Source organism: Triticum aestivum, chromosome 5A, assembly GCF_018294505.1.
Source record: "Triticum aestivum cultivar Chinese Spring chromosome 5A, IWGSC CS RefSeq v2.1, whole genome shotgun sequence".
Taxonomy (NCBI): Eukaryota; Viridiplantae; Streptophyta; class Magnoliopsida; order Poales; family Poaceae; genus Triticum; species Triticum aestivum.
In genome coordinates, this window is record NC_057806.1 from 231,543,773 (window position 1) to 231,563,599 (window position 19,827).

The 19,827-nt window shown below is 39.7% G+C and overlaps 1 long non-coding RNA gene across 6 annotated transcripts; it reads right to left on the bottom strand.

Moving 5' to 3' along the window:
- Nucleotides 1–12,016: 12,016 nt before the first annotated feature.
- Nucleotides 12,017–19,171, bottom strand: LOC123102861 (uncharacterized). 6 transcript variants are annotated; one of them, XR_006449442.1, is made up of 7 exons: nt 18,684–19,171; nt 18,492–18,600; nt 18,166–18,388; nt 14,615–17,952; nt 13,328–13,851; nt 13,087–13,216; nt 12,017–12,054 (listed from the first exon to the last, which is right to left on the bottom strand). It is a non-coding gene; the product is annotated as an uncharacterized lncRNA (long non-coding RNA). The 6 variants fall into 6 exon arrangements; XR_006449441.1 differs by lacking the exon at nt 12,017–12,054 and having other exon boundaries at nt 13,012–13,216; nt 14,615–17,747; nt 17,867–17,952; nt 18,684–19,170; XR_006449439.1 differs by lacking the exon at nt 12,017–12,054 and having other exon boundaries at nt 13,012–13,216; nt 14,615–17,747; nt 17,850–17,952; nt 18,684–19,170.
- Nucleotides 19,172–19,827: the final 656 nt, after the last annotated feature.

A 19,827-nucleotide genomic window follows, 5' to 3' on the forward strand; every position in this document is an offset into this window, starting at 1 on the left:
CTTGCCGCCGCCGAGCCCCGCCGCCCGATCCCGCCTCGCCGGAGCCGCCTCGCCGAGGTACCGCGCCGATCCGAGCCGCCGGTTTTAAAAAAAACCGTTCGGTTTTTTAGAAACCCTAGTTTGATTTTTTAGATCGGTTCGCCGGTTTTTTCCCGGTTCTTCTATTTTGCGGACATTTGTCCGTACTTTCATTTTAACGGACGGTTTTCGCCCGTTAGTTACAGCTAACGAACGCTCGTTCGTTAGTCTGTTCGTCCGTTTTCTTTTAATCAGATTAATCCGTGATTATTTCTGATCGCGATTTCTGATCCGATTTTCGTTTTAGTTTTTCTTTTCGCTTGTTAGTCGGAATCAGGCGATTCAAGCGCCTAGATCTTCGTCTCGAGGCCCTCTTTCCGCTTAACCAACTTGAACAAGATTTTGGTACTGTAAAATTTGACCTAGGTCCAGATTAGTAAACGGATCTTGTTTCTTTCGCCGTTTGAGTTTCGTTGCTCCGTTCGGTTTGATTCCTTTTGCAAACCGGAGTTCTTAAGTTGAACTTTCCGGTTAGACCTTCTCATTTGGGTTTTAACCGTGCTTCTTGTTAGTTGATTATGTATGCTATTGTTTGTTTGCGATAGAATTCCCGGAGTGCGAAGCGTGTTATTTGGAGTCTCTAGGTTACGTGGATCATCAGCAAGGCAAGTAACACTTTGATCATATCCCTTTATCACCCAGTTTTTATGCATTAGTTCCAATCCTCAAACATTGCATGGTTAGGATGTGACATTAACTTGTGGGTTGGGAAGTAGTTGATGAGGTAGAACCTATTACCCTGTTACATTCAAACCCTTGGGAGTTACTTCTACGCTTTGCTTATACTGCTATGCTATGCTTGTAGACATGGTTTGGGTGAGTGAAATCCATGACAGATGTGAGATTGTTAATAATGGTTCAACTTAAGGTGGCAACTTAAATTTACATCTGGGTGGATTGAGGCACCCGGAGTACCGAGTGTTGCCTGTATTTTTTTGGAAATCCTGGAGTACCCGTGTGATCTTCCTATGGACCGCCACCCAGGCTCAAAGGGAACTGATATTATTCATGCTAGAAACTTCCGTGTGCAGCCACAAGCTATTATGGGATCTAGCATAGTTGAGTAAGTTACGTGAAGCTCTTGAAGAGGTAGATCAACAAGTAGTGGGTTTGTAGGTTTGGTATGGTCTACCCGGAGTAGGGAGTTAATGTTTCTAAAAGACTGTGTCTCGGTCATCCGTTTCTCAAACACCATGTAGTGCGAGAAATTCAACGGAGGTGATCGAGTCTTGTGGGGAAAAGTGCGCAAACCTCTGCAGAGTGTACAAACTAATCATGATTAGCCGTGTCCCCGGTCATGGACAATCTTGAGTATCTAGTACTTGGAGTATCTTAAGTATCTCATCACTCTTAAATAATATTGTTGGGTTGTTAATCACTTTAATTGGGATTGAGTTGGAGGAACCTTCTCAATGATGTTTCAACTACCATGATAGTAAAATTTAAAATCTATTCCTTTGTTGTAGGGAAAAAATGGCTTTTCGCAAAAAACTGTAACCATAGAGCTTTCCACCAGCCATATATGCATATAGTCTTAGCATTATTCTGTTCTTGCTCTACTGTGTTACTTTGCCAGCATATTACATGTGCTGACCCGTTTTCGGGCTGCAACGTATTATGTTGCAGACTTTTCAGCCGAGGAGTAAGGTTCGTTAGGTCATTGTCGTGCAGCTCAGCTATGCCATTGGAGTTGATGGACTTGCTTTATCTTCCAAGCCTTCCGTTGTTATCGTATTAGATGGCCTTAAGCCATATTTATTGTAATGAGTTCTCTTTTGAGACATCCGATGTAATAAGTGTGTGATTGCTACTCTGTTATAAATCCTTCAAGTACTGTGTGTGTCAGCATTACCGATCCAGGGATGACACTGAAGCATAGAGACTTGACCGTTTGAGGTCGGTCGCTACAGAAATATGGTTGTATAAATTTTCATGCTACTAAATTACCTCTCTTCATGTTGAGATTGTCAATGTTTTATTCTTCTTCCTTGCATATGCTGGTCTTTGCTTGTTCTGATAATTTGTTTGCTTATAAAATGCCTATGCATAGGAAGTATGTTGGACTTAAATGTGTTTTCACATGCTACATGATGCTCTCTTTGTGTTTCAATTACTATCTTTCATGCGAGCATCATTGAAATCTTATGCCTAGTTAGGGGCATAAAACGATAGCGCTTGTTGGGAGGTAACCCAGTGATTAAAATTTATTTGTCTTTTTCTTTCTATTCTTGAGTATTTGCCTAATTATGCTACTATTATGATTGTGTTTTTGTGTTTTAATTAGTGTTTGTGCCAAGCAAAGCCTTTGGGATCATGTTGGGTGATAGTTGATTTGATCTTGCTGGAAAACCAAAACTTTTGCGCTCACGAAAATAATTATCATTTTTTACAGAAGAGCGATAAAATACTGATTCATTTTGCAGAAGATTATATACAACTTTCTCATGTTTTCCTAAGTTTTCAGAATTTTTGGAGTTATAGAAGTATTTTAAATATTCAGATTGCTACAAATTGTTCTGTTTTTGATCGATTCTGTTTTCTTTGCGTTGTGTGCTTGTTTTGATGATTCTATGGTTTCCTTTGAAGAGTTTTTGCCATAGAAAAGTTGGAATACATTAGATATAATGCAAAAATAAAATATGAATGGGTTTTCAATAGTACTTATAGTAGTGCTTTGGTTTCTTATACGAACGGATCTCACGAAGGTTTTGTTGAGTTTTCTGTGATTGAAGTTTTCAAGTTTTGGGTGAGATCACGATGGATGAAGGAATAAGGAGTAAGAAGATCCTAAGCTTGGGTATGCCCAAGCTATTATCAAAGGAGAAGCAAGCAACTAAGCTTGGGGATGCCCGAGTGGCATCCCCTCTTTCTTCTAACGACCATCGGTATTTTACTTGGAGCCATATTTTTATTCATCACATATCATGAGTTTTGCTTGGAGCATCTTGTATGATATGAGTCTTTGCTTGTTTTGCTTTTTTATTTTGTGTCATGAATCCTTGCCGGACACACCTATTTGAGAGAGCCAAAATTATGCTATGACTTGTTAGAATTGCTCTCTATGCTTCACTTAAATCTTTATGAGCTATGGAATTGCTCTGGTGCATCACTTATATCTTTTTGAGCACGGTGTGCTTTAGTATTTTTGAATAAATGCTCTCATGCTTCACTTAGATTTATTTGAGAGTTAGTAATTTTTTTAAGAAATTCTCTCATGCTTCACTTAAATTATTTTCAGAGAAGAAACTTTTTATGCTCATGTTCTTCACGTAGATTTGTTTGAGCTATCAAAGCAACATATGAAACTAGTCCCAAAGTGATAGATATTCAAGAGGGATATAATAAGAACTTTAATGAAGATGATTGGACAAAATAAACTTGATTCCTTGTAATAGTTTTGCGATAAGATGATATAATATGGGAGCCATGTTGATGAGTAATTATGCTTTAGTAAGAATATTGGTGTTAAGGTTTGTGATTCCCTATGCAAGCACGAAAGTCAATAGTTATGCAATGAAATTACATCCTACTTGTGGTGCATTATTCAGTGTTAGTTATGCTTAATGCTCGCTTATGAGATTTTTCTTTTCTTGGTTGGATGCTTCTCAATCTTTTGCTAGCCTTCATTTTGCACTAAGTATGATCACTACTTGTGCATCCAAAATCCTTTAAACCAGTTTTGCCATATGAGTCCACTATACCTACCTATATGCGGTATTCTTTTGCCGTTCTAAGCAAATTTGTATGTGCCATCTCTAATCTTCAAAATAAATTTCTCTTTTGTGTGCTCGTACCGCTCATGAAATGGTAGGGGGTGGCTGATATATTTCCATGCTAGATGTGTTTTTCTCAAGATGAGTGTTTATTCACTTATCATTGCACGAGAGTACGGCAAAGGTATTAGGGATGCCCAGTCTCGAAATGAAAAATGAATTTACTTTAGGTTGTCAAATAATAAATTCCTTGGAAAGTGTTGGTATGGAAGGCACCCGTGGATACAGTTAGCCATGGAAAGTGAAAGTATGGTGGAAAAATGAATAAACTTTATTTTCCGTTTGGGAACCGCCTATGATATATCTAGCATGGAAAGTATTGGGAACTACTCGATCGTTTTCGTTGACAGGAAAAGCATGCCACCCAAAATGTTTTATCTCTATCATTTTTGCTTTGAACTTTCGCACCTCTACAAATCCCTACTTCCCTCCGCGAAGGGCCTTTCTATTTACTTTATGCAATTTTTATTTTTATTTGAGTCTCTATCTTCTCTTATAAAGCACCAACTAAGGGGCACTACGATCGTACTTGAGCATTGGGTGTAGCTAATATGCGAGTGTGTTTCATGAATGGATCAATGATTGAGCATAATGGGCTAGGGATAACTTGCTTTAGTTTTGATATTTTGAAAGACATGATTGCTTGTTGATATGCTTGAGTATTGAAATCTTCATGTCCAAACTAGACTGTTGCTTTGAATCATATAAAAGTCCAAATGTCCATGCTAAAAAGGAAAGAATATGTGATGAACATGTTAGGCAGCATTCCACATCAAAAATTCTGTTTTTATCATTTACCTACTCGAATGAGCAGGAATTAAGCTTGGGGATGCTGATACGTCTCCAACGTATCTATAATTTTTTATTGTTCCATGTTGTTAGATTATCATTCTTGGATGTTTTACAAACATTTTATAGCAACTTTATATCATTTTTTGGGACTAACCTATCAACATAGTGCCCAGTGCGAGTTGCTATTTTTTGCTTGTTTTTTACTTCACAGAAAATCAATACCAAACGGAGTCCAAACATAGCGAAACTTTTTGGTGATTTTTTCTGGACCGGAAGACACCTGTTGGGCCAAGAAAGTACCTGAGGGGGGCTCCGAGAGTAGCACAACCCACCAGGGCGCGCTTGGGGGCCCAGGCATGCCCACCTCGGTGGCCTCCCGCACCGCCTCTTTGCTCTATAAATACCCCAATATTATAGAAACCCTAGGGGAGTCGATGAAAATCAATTCCAGCCGCTGCAAGTTCCAGAACCACCAAATCCAATCTAGACACCATCACAGAGGGGTTCATCATCCTCATTGGTGCCTCTCCGATGATGTGTGAGTAGTTCATTGTAGACCTCCGGGTCCGTGGTTAGTAGCTAGATGGCTTCCTCTCTCTTTTGATTCTCAATGCAATGGTCTCTTGGAGATCTATTTGATGTAACTCTTTTTGCTGTGTGTTTGTTGGGATCCGATGAACGTTGAGTTTATGATCAAATCTATGTTTTTATCCATGAAAGTTAATTGAGTATTTTGATCTCTTATATGCATGATTACTTATAGCCTCGTATTTCTTCTTCGAATCTTTGGTTTAGTTAGGCCAACTAGATCGATTTTTCTTGCCATGGGAAGAGGTTCTTTATGATGGGTTCAATCTTACGGTGCTTGATCCCAGTGACAGAAAGGGAACCGACACATATGTATCATTGCTATTAATTAAGGATAACAAGATGGGGTCTATTTCTACATAAATAGATCTTGTCTACATCATGTCATCGTTCTTATTGCATTACTCCGTTTCTCCATAACTTAATACACTAGATGCATGCTGGATAGCGGTCGATGTGTGGAGTAATAGTAGTGGATGCAGGCAGGAGTCAGTCTACTAGTCTTAGACGTGATGCCTATATAATGATCATTGCCTGGATATCGTCATGATTATTTGAAGTTCTATCAATTGCCCAACAGTAATTTCTTTACCCACTGTATGCTATTTTTCTTGAGAGAAGCCACTAGTGAAACCTACGGCCCTCGAGTCTCTTCTTTATTACACTTGCCTTCGTGATCTATTTTATTTGCTTTTATTTTCATATCTATTAAACCAAAAATACAAAAATACCTTGCTGCAATTTTTATTTATTTATTTTATCTCATGTTCCCGCGAGATCTATTTATCCAATCTACTACAATTTTACCTATCTTTTTACCCGTGAGGGATTGATAACCCCTCTCTTATGTCGGGTTGCAAGTATTTGTTCTTTGTGTGCAGGAGATGTTTATGTGGTGTTGTGTGGCTCTCCTACTGGTTCGATAACCTTGGTCTCATCACTGAGGGAAATACCTACTGTAGTTGTGCTGCATCATCCCTTCCTCTTTGGGGAAAATACCGACGTAGTTCAAGCCGTATCAATGATGCGGAGCATCCTACGGACATCACCATGTCAAGAGCCCGTTCATGAAGTGACACGTGCGACATCTACTTCACATGCACAAAGGTGAATCTTCTCCTTTGCACGTGTTCACTTGACCCCTTCGAGGATGGTATACTACTTGACACTCCACTTGTGTGCATACATAGGTATTGTCGGAACACCACACACGACAAGAGGAGTGCGAGTGCAAGTGTACAACTACGCCATCCACGAGGGAAGCATGGAAGCAATGACAGAAGAAGGCAGAGCTACGTAAGCTACGGCGGCCGTACAATCGGGCCAAGGGCCAAACATCCGGCACCTATGTAGCCACGCAGGTGCTGCACCAACAAACGACCGAAGGCATCAGCGGTCGGACATCCGGTGCGATCACAGACATCCCGCACCTCACCAACGCCCGAACATCCGAACCTTCCCCCAGAAATCCGGTAGAGTAGTACAACAACTATGGCCATAAAATGGCCGGACATCTGGCGTCTCGCGAAAAGCCAGACATCCGGCCCCCAGCCCGGACATCTGGCACCCGCCTGCGCGCAGAGTCAATCCAGAGGCCCATGTATCCCTCCCCCCCCCCACTTCGTGGCTTAGACTATAAATAGACCATCTTCCCCCTCTTTCTAGGGTTAGCAAATATGACAGCTGATACGTCTCCAACGTATCTATAATTTTTTATTACTCCATGCTATATTATCTATTGTTTTAAACATTATTGGGCTTTATTATCCACTTTTATATTATTTTTGGGACTAACCTATTAACCGGAGGCCCAGCCCAGAATTGCTATTTTTGCCTGTTTTAGGGTTTCGAAGAAAAGGAATATCAAACGGGGTCCAAACGGAATGAAACCTTCGGAAACGTGATTTTCTCATCAGATAAGATCCAGGAGACTTGGACCCTCCGTCAAGAAAGCCACGAGGTGGTCATGAGGGTAGGGGGCGCCCCCCTAGGGAGCGCCCCCTGCCTCGTGGGCCCCTCAAAGCTCCACCGACGTACTTCTTCCTCCTATATATATCCACGTACCCCCAAACGATCGGAGACGGAGCCAAAAACCTAATTCCACCGCCGCAACTTTCTGTATCCACGAGATCCCATCTTGGGGCCTGTTCCGGAGCTCCGCCGGAGGGGGCATCGATCACGGAGGGCTTCTACATCATCATCCAAGCCCCTCCGATGAAGTGTGAGTAGTTTACTTCAGACCTACGGGTCCATAGCTAGTAGCTAGATGGCTTCTTCTCTCTTTTTGGATCTCAATACAGTGTTCTCCCCCTCTCTTGTGGAGATCTATTCGATGTAATCTTCTTTTGGCGGTGTGTTTGTTGAGACCGATGAATTGTGGGTTTATGATTAAGTCTATCTATGAATAATATTTGAATCTTCTCTGAATTCTTTTATGTATGATTGGTTATCTTTGCAAGTCTCTTCGAATTATCAGTTTGGTTTGGCCTACTAGATTGGTTGTTCTTGCCACGGGAGAAGTGCTTAGCTTTGGGTTCAATCTTGCGGTGTCCTTTCCCAGTGACAGAAGAGGCAGCAAGGCACGTATTGTATTGTTGCCATCGAGGATAACAAGATGGTTTTTTTATCATATTGCATGAAACTATCCCTCTACATCGTGTCATCTTGCTTAAGGTGTTACTCTATTTTTTAACTTAATACTCTAGATGCATGCTGGATAGTGGTCGATGAGTGGAGTAATAGTAGTAGATGCAGAATCGTTTCGGTCTACTTGTCTCGGACGTGATGCCTATATACATGATCATACCTAGATATTCTCATAACTATGCTCAATTCTGTCAATTGCTCAACAGTAATTTGTTCACCCGCCGTAGAATACTTATGCTCTTGAGAGAAGCCACTAGTGAAACCTATGGCCCCCAGGTCTCTTGCTCATCATATCAATCTCCATCACTTTATTATTGTTTTGCTTTTACTTTGCTTTTACTTTATTTACTTTGCATCTGTATACCAAAAATACCAAAAATATTATTTATCATCTCTATCAGATCTCACTTTCGTAAGTGACCGTGAAGGGATTGACAACCCCTAAGCGCATTGGTTGCGTTGAGCTATTGTTTTTGTGTAGGTACGAGGGACTCGACCGTAGCCTCCTATTGGATTGATACCTTGGTTCTCAAAAACTGAGGGAAATACTTATGCTACTTTGCTGCATCATCCCTTCCTCTTCGGGGAAATCCAAGGCAGTGCTCAAGAGGTAGCAAGAAGAATTTCTGGCGCCGTTGCCGGGGAGTTTGCGCAAAAGTCAACATACCAAGTACCCATCACAATCCCTATCTCCCGCATTACATTATTTGCCATTTGCCTCTCGTTTTCCTCTCCCCCCAATTCACCCTTGCCGTTTTATTCGCCCTCTCTCTCTCTTCCTCCCTCTCTTTCTCCGTTTGCCTTTTTGCCCGTTTGCTTTTTGTTTGCTCGTGTGTTAGTTTGCTTGTCTGTCGTGATGGCTCTACCTAGATTTTGTGATCTTCACCTTAAAAGGTTAGAGCAGATCGAAAACTACGTCGGGAAGTTTATGGTTTTGCAATTTAAGCATAATAATTTCTTTAGAAATGAGCTTAAGGAACAAAAAAGTTTCATGAATTATATGAATAAAGAGCTCGATGATATGTCTAAAGAATTTGATGGTATAAGGTCCCAAATTGCCCATCTTGAAAAATTAAATGCTGAAATTTCGGATATGCAAGCTACCTTAGTTAATAAGATGGCCGCTAAACCGGATTCCTATGAAAATAATGATGAAGATCTAAAAGTTATTGATGTGTCCCCTATTAAATCTTTGTTTTGCAATATGAATCTCGATAATGATGGGACTGAATATGATCCACCTTTACCTAGAAGGCATTCTAAGAATCCGGAATTTGTTGATCTTGATGCTAAATTTGATAAAAGTGGGATTGAAGAAATTAAAACCCTAGATGTTGCTAAACCCATCATTATGGATTTCAAGGAATTTAACTATGAAAATTGCTCTTTGATTGATTGTATTTCCTTGTTGCAATCCGTGCTAAAATCTCCTCACGCTTATAGTCAAAATAAAGCGTTTACTAAACATATCGTTGATGCCTTGATGCAATCTTATGAAGAAAAACTTGAATTGGAAGTTTCTATCCCTAGAAAACTTTATGATGAGTGGGAACCAACTATTAAGATTAAAATTAAAAATTATGAGTTTTATGCTTTGTGTGATTTGGGTGCTAGTGTCTCTACTATTCCCAAAACTTTGTGTGATTTACTAGATTTCCGTGATTTTGATGATTGCTCTCTAAACTTGCATCTTGCGGATTCCACTATTAAGAAATCTATGGGAAGAATTAATGATGTTCTTATTGTTGCAAATAGGAATTATGTGCCCGTAGATTTTATCGTTCTTGATATAGATTGCAATCCTTCTTGCCCTATTATTCTTGGTAGACCTTTCCTTAGAACGGTTCGTGCAATTATTGATATGAAGGAAGGGAATATTAGATTTCAATTTACATGAAAAAAGGGCATGGAACACTTTCCTAGAAACAAAATAAAATTACCATATGAATCTATCATGAGATCCACTTATGGATTGCCTACCAAAGATGGCAATACCTAGATCTATTCTTGCTTGTTATGCCTAGCTAGGGGCGTTAAACGATAGCGCTTGTTGGGAGGCAACCCAATTTTATTTTTATTCCTTGATTTTTGCTCCTGTTTATTAATAAATAAATTACTTAGCCTCTGTTTTGGTTGTGTTTTTTGTGTTTAATTAGTGTTTGTGCCAAGTAGAACCGTTGGGAAGACTTGGGGAAAGTCTTGTTGAACTTGCTGTAAAAAACAGAAACTTTAGAGCTCACGAGAACTGCTGTCATTTTTATTTGGAAAGTGATATTTAGTTAATTCTTTTTGCAGATTATTAACAGATAAATTCCTCACGTCCAGAAAGTTATTTTAGAATTTTTGGGGTTCCAGATCTTGCGCTAGCTACAGATTACTACAGACTGTTCTCTTTTTGACAGATTCTGTTTTTCGTGTGTTGTTTGCTTATTTTGATGAATCTATGGCTAGTAAAATAGTTTATAATCCATAGAGAAGTTGGAATAGAGTAGGTTTAACACCAATACAAATAAATAATGAGTTCATCACAGTACCTTGAAGTGGTCTTTTGTTTTCTTTCGCTAACGGAGCTCACGAGTTTTCTACTTTAAGTTTTGTGTTGTGAAGTTTTCAAGTTTTGGGTAAAGATTTGATGGATTATGGAACAAGGAGTGGCAAGAGCCTAAGCTTGGGTATGCCCATGGCACCCCCAAGATAATCTAAGGAACATAAAAGCCAAAGCTTGGGGATGCCCCGGAAGGCATCCCCTTTTTCGTCTACTTCTATCGGTAACTTTACTTGGAGCTATATTTTTATTCACCACATGATATGTGTTTTGCTTGGAGCGTCTTTTATGATTTGAGTCTTTGCTTATTAGTTTACCACAATCATCCTTGCTGTACACACCTTTTGAGAGAGCCATACATGATTTGTAATTTGATAGAATACTCTATGTGCTTCACTTATATCTTTTGAGCCTTATAGTTTTGCTTTGGTGCTTCACTTATATCTTTTAGAGCACGGTGGTGGATTTGTTTTATAGAAACTATTGTTCTCTCATGCTTCACTTAGATTATTTTGAGAGTCTTAATAGCATGGTAATTTGCTTAAAATCCTAATATGCTTGGTATGCAAGATTAATAATAAAACTTTCGTATGAGTGTGTTGAATACTAAGAAAAGTTTGATGCTTGATGATTGTTTTGAGATATGGAGGTAATAATATCAAAGTCATGCTAGTTGAGTAGTTGTGAAATTGAGAAATACTTGTGTTGAGGTTTGCAAGTCCCGAAGCATGCACGTATGGTAAACGTTATGCAACAAATTTGAAACATGAGGTGTTATTTGATTGTCTTCCTTATGAGTGGCGGTCAGGGACGAGCGATGGTCTTTTGATGTCTTGTAAATTTTTGCAATAAGTATGTGAGTTCTTTATGACTAATGTTGAGTCCATGGATTATACGCACTCTCACCCTTCCATCCTTGCTAGCCTCTTCGGTACCGTGCATTGCCCTTTCTCACATTGAGAGTCGGTGCAAACTTCGCCGATGCATCCAAACCCCGTGATATGATACGCTCTTTCACACATAAACCTCCTTATATCTTCCTCAAAACAGCCACCATACCTACCTATTATGGCATTTCCATAGTCATTCCGAGATATATTGCCATGCAACTTTCCATCATTCCGTTCATCATGACACATTCATCATTGTCATATTGCTTAGCATGATCATGTAGTTGACATGGTATTTATGGCAAAACCACCATTCATAATTCTTTCATACATATCACTCTTGGTTCATTGCATATCCCGGTACACCGCCGGAGGCATTCATATAGAGTCATCTTTGTTCTAGTATCGAGTTGTAATCATTGAGTTGTAAATAAATAAAAGTGTGATGATCATCATTATTAGAGCATTGTCTCAAGTGAGGAATAAAAAAAGGCCATAAAAAAAGAAGGCCCAAAAAAAGAGAAAGACCATAACAAAAGGCCCAAAAAATGAGAGAAAAAGAAAGAAGGGACAATGTTACTATCCTTTTACCACACTTGTGCTTCAAAGTAGCACCATGATCTTCATAGTAGAGAGTCTTTCGTGTTATCACTTTCATATACTAGTGGGAATTTTTCATTATAGAACTTGGCTTGTATATTCCATCAACTAGTTGACCCGTTGCGCCAAATGGGGCAGAGACCTGCTGAAGACATGTTGTCAATGAAAATAGTTTCATGCTGCAAGAACCTTGAACTAAACCATAGTCTGGGAAAAGGGAAATTTTGCATAATATGAAAATGTTCAATCTGAAAAAATGGCCACTATGACAAGGTAGTAAAGTTGGCATGGTTGTATTTTTTTAGCAAGTTTGAAATGATTGTTATCATGATGAAAAATTTGTGCATGCATATATTTCTTGGGATGATGAGAGAGTAAAGCTGGCTTGGCTGTATTTTTTTAGCAAGTTTGAAAACATGCAGTATGATGAGAAAGCAAAGTTGGCTTGGTTGTATTTTTTAGCAAGTTTGAAAACACGGTTATCATGATGGAAAACTTGGGCATGCATATATTTCTTAGAAAAAAGAGGGGGAAAGATAAGAAACCTAAGGAAAAAAGATATAATATAGCCGGTTTATCTTAAAGTAGTTGATTTATTTTAATAGCATAGAGTGAAAGCCGAAACAAAAAAAATATTCATTGGTATGAAAAATGAAGATAGAAGTGTTTTGAAATGTTGTCTCTCTCGATAAAAATCGGCTGTACCAATTACTGAGGCATATATGAATATAGTTAGTTTATTTTAATATACTTGGTTTACTTTAATAGCATAGAGTCAAAGTTGAAACAAAAAAACAATCGTTATGAAAAATTAAAATAGAAGTGTATTGAAAAGGTTGTGTCTCTCAATAAAAAACGGTTGTACCAATTACTGAGGCATATGCATGTAAAATGGCGTAGAGACCCGCTAAAGCCATGTTGTTGATGAAAATAGTTTCATTTTGCAAGGACATATTCGATACTCGTAATAGAAAGCCCATGTGTTAAACCATGCTATTTTTAAAATGTCTATCAAAAAGATCATCCAGTAAACCCATGAGCCACAATTCCTTTCTAATGGAAGCAGGTAATGTAATCTATGAGATTGTAATAGTGGAAAGACCATTATCAATATTTTTATTATTCTTATAACTGTAAACAAGGAGACCACTACCATCTGAATTCATACATGCACCTGCCATAAAACCAGTATATTGCACAAACAACACTCGCAAATTGTCATAGGCTTTCCGTAACAATGTAACCACTGTAATTTCTTCAGCGATGACAAGAGCTGGTAGAATGATGGTTGCTTGCTTGGATCGCTGCACCAAAGATCGTTGAGGTCATAGTTAGTGAGGCAAGTAGCAGAAAAGAATAGGAAATAAAAATTGAGAACATCGGCATATTATTTGAGAAATGATCTGTCATCTTACTTGTCCCGACATGAAGATATTATGCTAGCCACCAGTGGAATGACCTCTTTGGGAATACCTAGTCGTTTGTTCTGGAACCCAACTGCTCCAAAAACTTGCATAGGATTCAACCCGCTTGAAAGTACAGCCAACGTTGCTAATTCCCATAGGATTACTTACATAGGGGCAGAAGCTCTTTCTCTAACATGCAAGCAGAACGAACATAGGACTGTACGTATAATAAGTTTCTACTCCCTCCGTTCCAAAATAGATGACTCAACTTTGTACTAACTTTTTTAAAGTTAGTACAAAGTTGAGTCATCTATTTTGGAACGGAGGGAGTATAAGATAAGCAGCTTGTTGTGTTACCACCTAGACAAAAGCACCTGAGTGGACAGATCAAAACGCTGGATAGGGGCCACATCTAGCACACGCTTTTCACATATCATTTGAATTTTGGTGGATCCTGGATGAACGGCTTCTTGGAGACTGAATTCGGGTGGACTCCTAGATCTCCAGTATAGATATTAATCCAGAAAATTGTCCTATGGAAAATACAAAAATATAAGAACCATGAGCTGAAAGCATGCTTGTAATTAGAACAACAACCTACATGTAATTCGTCAGGGAGAATGATACTGCAAAAAAGGTTAAATCTCTTATACTGAAAACCGTGCAAAGGAGTGCCCCACTGTAATAATGTAAATTTCCTGGGATGTATATTTAATAGCTAAATTTTGTTCAAATATCTGGGAATATTAATCATAAAGCCAAAGAATTCATGAAACAGCAGACCAAATATATCTACCATAAGACACCGAAAAAGATATCATTTGGATCTATTTTGTCAACAAAATTGACATACACAATAACCATGACAATCCTGCACAAAGGATGGTATACACCAGAATACTTTCACTCATAAATTCTATCTAAAAGCTAAGGTTTATTCTTAGATGCAAATATACTATCAACTCATAAAGCTGAGATACCCCTTCGGACCAGATCACCTAAGTTGGCACTAATATCAACTTTTACTTTGCAATAATAAGAAGATCTTCATACTTTCCTTTGTCCCAAATCTAATAGGTTTACAACCCTGATATATGACATTGGCTACTGTCATGTTGCATTTCAAAAGAACAAGGGAAAAAGGCACAACAACCATGTTCTATTACCCAATTTCAGTAACCATAAACTCTGTGCCTAGCAGCAAAGATCTCATAAATGCACATACACATGATCACAAATTGTATCATCTAAATGCAAGAACAAAGTGGAGGAAAGAGAGAGGATGTAGAGGCAAACCTGAACTTCCTCGAGCACCTTGCTCCTGCTGCTCTAGTCGGAGACCCTCCCTCAACCGCCAATCACATCCACAACCGCCGCTGAAATGTAATGAAGGTCTCCCATGAAAGGAAATTAATATCTATATGTGAGAAATCAGATGAGAATATGCGGAGTAACCAATAGGCATTTTTGGCATCGCTATGATACTGGATAATGTTGGCCTCTGGCAGCACGATGCATCACAAGCATATGTCGAGACACAAAGGTAAGTAGTAGATAATTTTATACCCCAGTGTAGACTGTGCGTTCTTCCTGAATGGAACACAGAAAACCTGAATTGGAATTTTCAGAAGTTCTCTAAAACTACATGTCATCAATGAGTAAAGTATCCTATGCCTAGTACCTATGTACGTAACAAATTCATGTCTCCATTGTCCAGAATTCAACAGCCATCAGAATATAAACAAACTTGACAAGCATTGTACTGCTCCTTCTTACATAGACCATGCAAACTAACAAGGATGTCCCTTCAACCACATATAACACAAGCATAAAGCAAAGAATATTAAACTGCGACTTCAACTATAGATAACACAAGCACCGTTGTGTTGTCTAGCATAAACAACATGGAGCCCGTAGCAGCAGCGTACGATCTGCGATTTACATTTATACTCAGTACTGTTAGCAAAACAAACCACCTTTCGTTTATTAAATCATGATTTTCTCACCATGAATCATAGTAAATTATATATACATGATTTTCAGTCATGGTTGGTTTCTGTGCCTAAAATAGGTATGCAAATTGGTGCATGGGTACAAATAGTAGCAAGTATCGCTCACGGATAACAATCTACTCAAACTGAATTGAAACCGGACAAATAATGCAACCAGACAACCAGGTATAAAACTGGCACATATGTGTACAGACAACTATTTCATTGGCTTTCCTCGAATTTGTACCTATTCATGTGTGCTTATGTTTAAAGATCGAGTATCCATCCGCTGTAACATCAAGAAATTGCACATGTATCTTTCTCTCCACTCTTTTCACAAAATTGGTTGCTTTAAACATAAAAATTGTTGGCAATACATATATGATTATATTTTTTCCAAATAATTAACTCACATGTCAGCACAAAAAATATTCGTTGGTATGAAAAATGAAGATAGAAGTGTTTTGAAATGTTGTCTCTCTCGATAAAAAACGGCTATACCAATTACTGAGGCATATATGAATATAGTTGGTTTATTTTAATATACTTGGTTTACTTTAATAGCATAGAGTCAAAGTTGAAACAAAAAAACAGCCGTTGTTATGAAAAATTAAAATAGAAGTGTATTGAAAAGGTTGTGTCTCTCAATAAAAAACAAGACTGAGAATAGTAAGGCGGATAAATTAAGAATGACAAGTAAACCAAGAGATGAAAAGATTGAAAACCACATATAGTCAAAAGACCGAAAACCACATGAGTAAAAAAGTACTTGTTTGGAAACTAAACCTGAAGTACTGAGACTAAAAATAAGACTATTTAATTAAATGAAAGTATGAAACTACTGAACTATTGAAATACCAAACACACTGTCCAACTAAATCATGTAAAGACTAAAAACTGAAAAAAGCATAAATTAGCCTAACTAACAAAGTGGAAAAGTCTGATCTACGAAAGAGATAAACTATGAAGAATCATAGGGGTCTATTGAGATGGACTAAAATACTGGCAAATGATGCAAGCACAATGACTAAATAAAGGAACAAAAAACTGAAGGAACAAAGAGAAAGGAACAAAAACTAAACCTAATCAATCAACTGAATGTGACATGAGTGATTTAACTGATGGACAAAATGTACTGCTTACTCTACTACATAATGAACAAACACTGAACAACTTAAAGAAACATGATCGAAATGAAACTATGATTTTCCTAACGGGTGCAGGTCTGCGACAAATGAAACGTGACTGCACCTAAATATCAAAAACTACAAAAGAAAACATTAAACACTTAAAAGAATGACAGAGGGTACATAGAAAATACGAAACACACCCGTGGAGATTACAAAAGTACTCAACATAGAGAAACATAAAAACTAATTCCAGAGATCACACACACACAGAGTACTGTCTCTGTGGCGAAACATGTGCATCAGCGGAGAAACAATAGTCCAACATTTACACGCCTCGCGGGCTGCAAAAATGCAGGCTGCAATTCAATGCTAATGCAAAAGTGTCAGGCAACATGCAATGCTAGAATTTGCGAATCATTATCTAACTAAGCAACTTCGAGCTAGACAGAAGAAACACATAATGGATGATGAGAAAACACTACCCACTACCACGCCTAACTCTCACATGAGTATGGTGGGACTCTCCTTATCAAGAGAATAGTCACGTCGTCTAAATAGTGAGTTGCCCACCACAATTTGTATATATGCATTTGTACATGTGATATGCTAAACTGAACATCATAGAGTTAAAACCATTGAGCTGGTCCAGACATTAGCATTGCCAATAAAAAATACTTTACCTACCATCAGATCACTTCATGTGGTCTGTGCGTTTAGTCCTGAGGCCATATCCATCTCCCCTCAACATACAAAAAGCAAAATATCTAACAAAAGGGAAAGCAACAAAAAAAACTTCTCTATTGGTTAAAATACTGAGCTAGGCAAGTTGAATAGTTAAGGCATTGCCATGTGTTCATTGTCAAATAATCAATGTTTTAGCACATGATACACAATAACGAACTGCATGCATCTCATAGCTACATAGAGGAAATCCGGATCATGGCTGCTCAGTTCGAAGTGGATATTAACAAACAGAAAAAGGAGAAGTTATCACAACATCTGTCAAGCTGCAACATTAGCTTGCTAATATTTATTAGGTATGCAACACATAACATACTTTAAGCCTCAAGCCATCAACAATTCCAGGTCCAGGAATTATATGAGCATCAATAATACCAAGTATATTGCTCTCATGTGTAGAATATTCATCTTGAAAGGAAAAAACTAAGCATACTGCGTGAATATGCAAATAGAATGGAAGGATAGGGAATAACACATTTCTCACCATTCGTCTTGCATAATGAATGTGTTTTTAATGTCAGCAAACTTGCGGTTCTCCAAGATCAAAAGGTTGCGCTTCTCAGCAATCTTCAAAAAGAGTTCATAAGATCCCATTATATAAAGGATGTTGAATTTGCATATTCAATAGTGAACAACTCTGGTAACTAAATAAAGGAGGCATCTACCCACAATCATAAGAGAATTACATCCTGTACTTGCTAAACTGATCCTTCTCCTAGTAGTTGGCGTCCTCCCCCTCCATAAATATGGCAGAAATCATCCATCAACAGAGCTTAAAACAGGATGGAAGGTGAAAAAAGCTCGTCAAGTTGAACCCACAAGCATGGACGCTATATGATATTAGAAGAAAAAGCATGGAAAATGTCATAGCTAGTAGAGCAGGAGCATTGCTACTCAAACCTAAAAAAATTGAGGATTGCAACTCAGATCTAATAAAAAGTTCACATCATTGAAGTTCATATGAACATCAATTCACTGTAACTACCTTTCTGGGCGGGTCACCTCCCTCTCGTGTAAACCGCAGCCACCGCCCAGCGCCGCCGCCTTCCTCTTCTCTCCTGAGCACTTGCCACCGACCTCCGTGCCCTCGCCTCTCGCCTCCGGCCTCAGTGCGAACATCAATTCACTGTAACTACCTTTCTGGGCGGGTTGGTGGGCGGAGCAGATGGCTTCGGTGGAATGAATTTGACAAATGAATCAACCTTCCTCTAGAAATAAGGAAGGAAGTTTCGTTCATTCATTTGAAAAACAGCAGCAGCAGTGTATGTAGTGTCTTAATCCATGGAAGAAGGTGGGGGGGCAGGAAGGGACCTTGTGCGTGGGGTAGTCGTGGTCGTGGTCGGGCTGGACGGCGTCTCCGAAGAGCTCATCCATGGAAGGTAGGAAGGAGCTGCTGCAGGTCGCCTGCTGCTACTACGGACTGAATCGAACAGAAAAAGAAATCAGGGGTCCGATCCGATCTGATGTGAGAGAGGAGCGTAGTCGGGGAAAGGGAGAGCTCACCGTTGCCTGTAGGCTGTAGGTCGCCGACCACCCTAAAAAAATCGTCCATTGCCTCCAGACTCCTCCTCCTCTCCCTGCAATAGCTGCCAACCCTCACCTCTCATCTCCTCCCTCAAGTTGACTCCTCCCTCCTTGTCCACGTGCCCAATGCCCAACTCCCGCGCCCTCACCCTCGCCTCCTGGAACAGCCATTGCCGCATCGTTGGCGCTCGGCCGCCCCGGGAGTAGCAGGCAGCGGCGGTGATGAGCGAGGATGAGGGAGGGGCTGTGGGGAACGAAGCGTACGCAACACCCCGGCAGCGGCATGGTGCCACGAACAGCGGCTTCCTCCCGGCGACGTGGTTGTAGGGGAGAGAGGAGGGAGGCAGAACGGCGGCGGCGGCTAACGAGGATGGAGGAGGGAGGAGCGCGAGATGTGGGGCTTGGTGAGGCTAGGGTTTGTCCGGTGGGGGCTGGGGCCTGGGGAGACGGGGGATTGGGTGCGGAGCGCGTGGTGGGGATTGGACAAAACGGCCTGCACGCGGAAACAGGCGACCCAGCCAACCAGCGTGTCGCGCGAGCCCACCCGTAATTGGCTAGTGAAAAACGATCGTGAGGTGAAAACTGATTTAACCGTCGTGAAGATCCAACGGCTCAGGCGTGTCCGAGAGCCAGATCCGACGACCCACGAAGGCTCAATCGGGGGAGCCTTCTGGAGGGGAGTTGTCTAGCCTCTTTTATCTTTTAAATGGGCCTCCTCAAGTGTCCTAGGTCTTCGTGAGCAAGCAAGTTGGATGCATACCCACTAGTTTTTTTGTTGAGTTTTCATATATTTATAGTTCTAGTGCATTCGTTGCATGTCAATCCCTAGTCCTTGCATTAACATCAATCGGTGGGCATCTCCATAGCCCATTGATTAGCCTCGTTGATGTGAGACTTTCTCCTTTTTATCTTCTTCACATAACCCCCCTTCATTATATTTTATTCCACCCATAGTGTTATGTTCATGGCTCGCGCTCATATATTGCGTGAAAGTTTATAGGTTTGAGATTACTAAAGTATGAAACAATTGCTTGGCTTGTCATCGGGGTTGTGCATGATGATAGCATTCTTGTGTGACGAAAATGAAACATGACTAAACTATATGATTTTGTAGGGATGAACT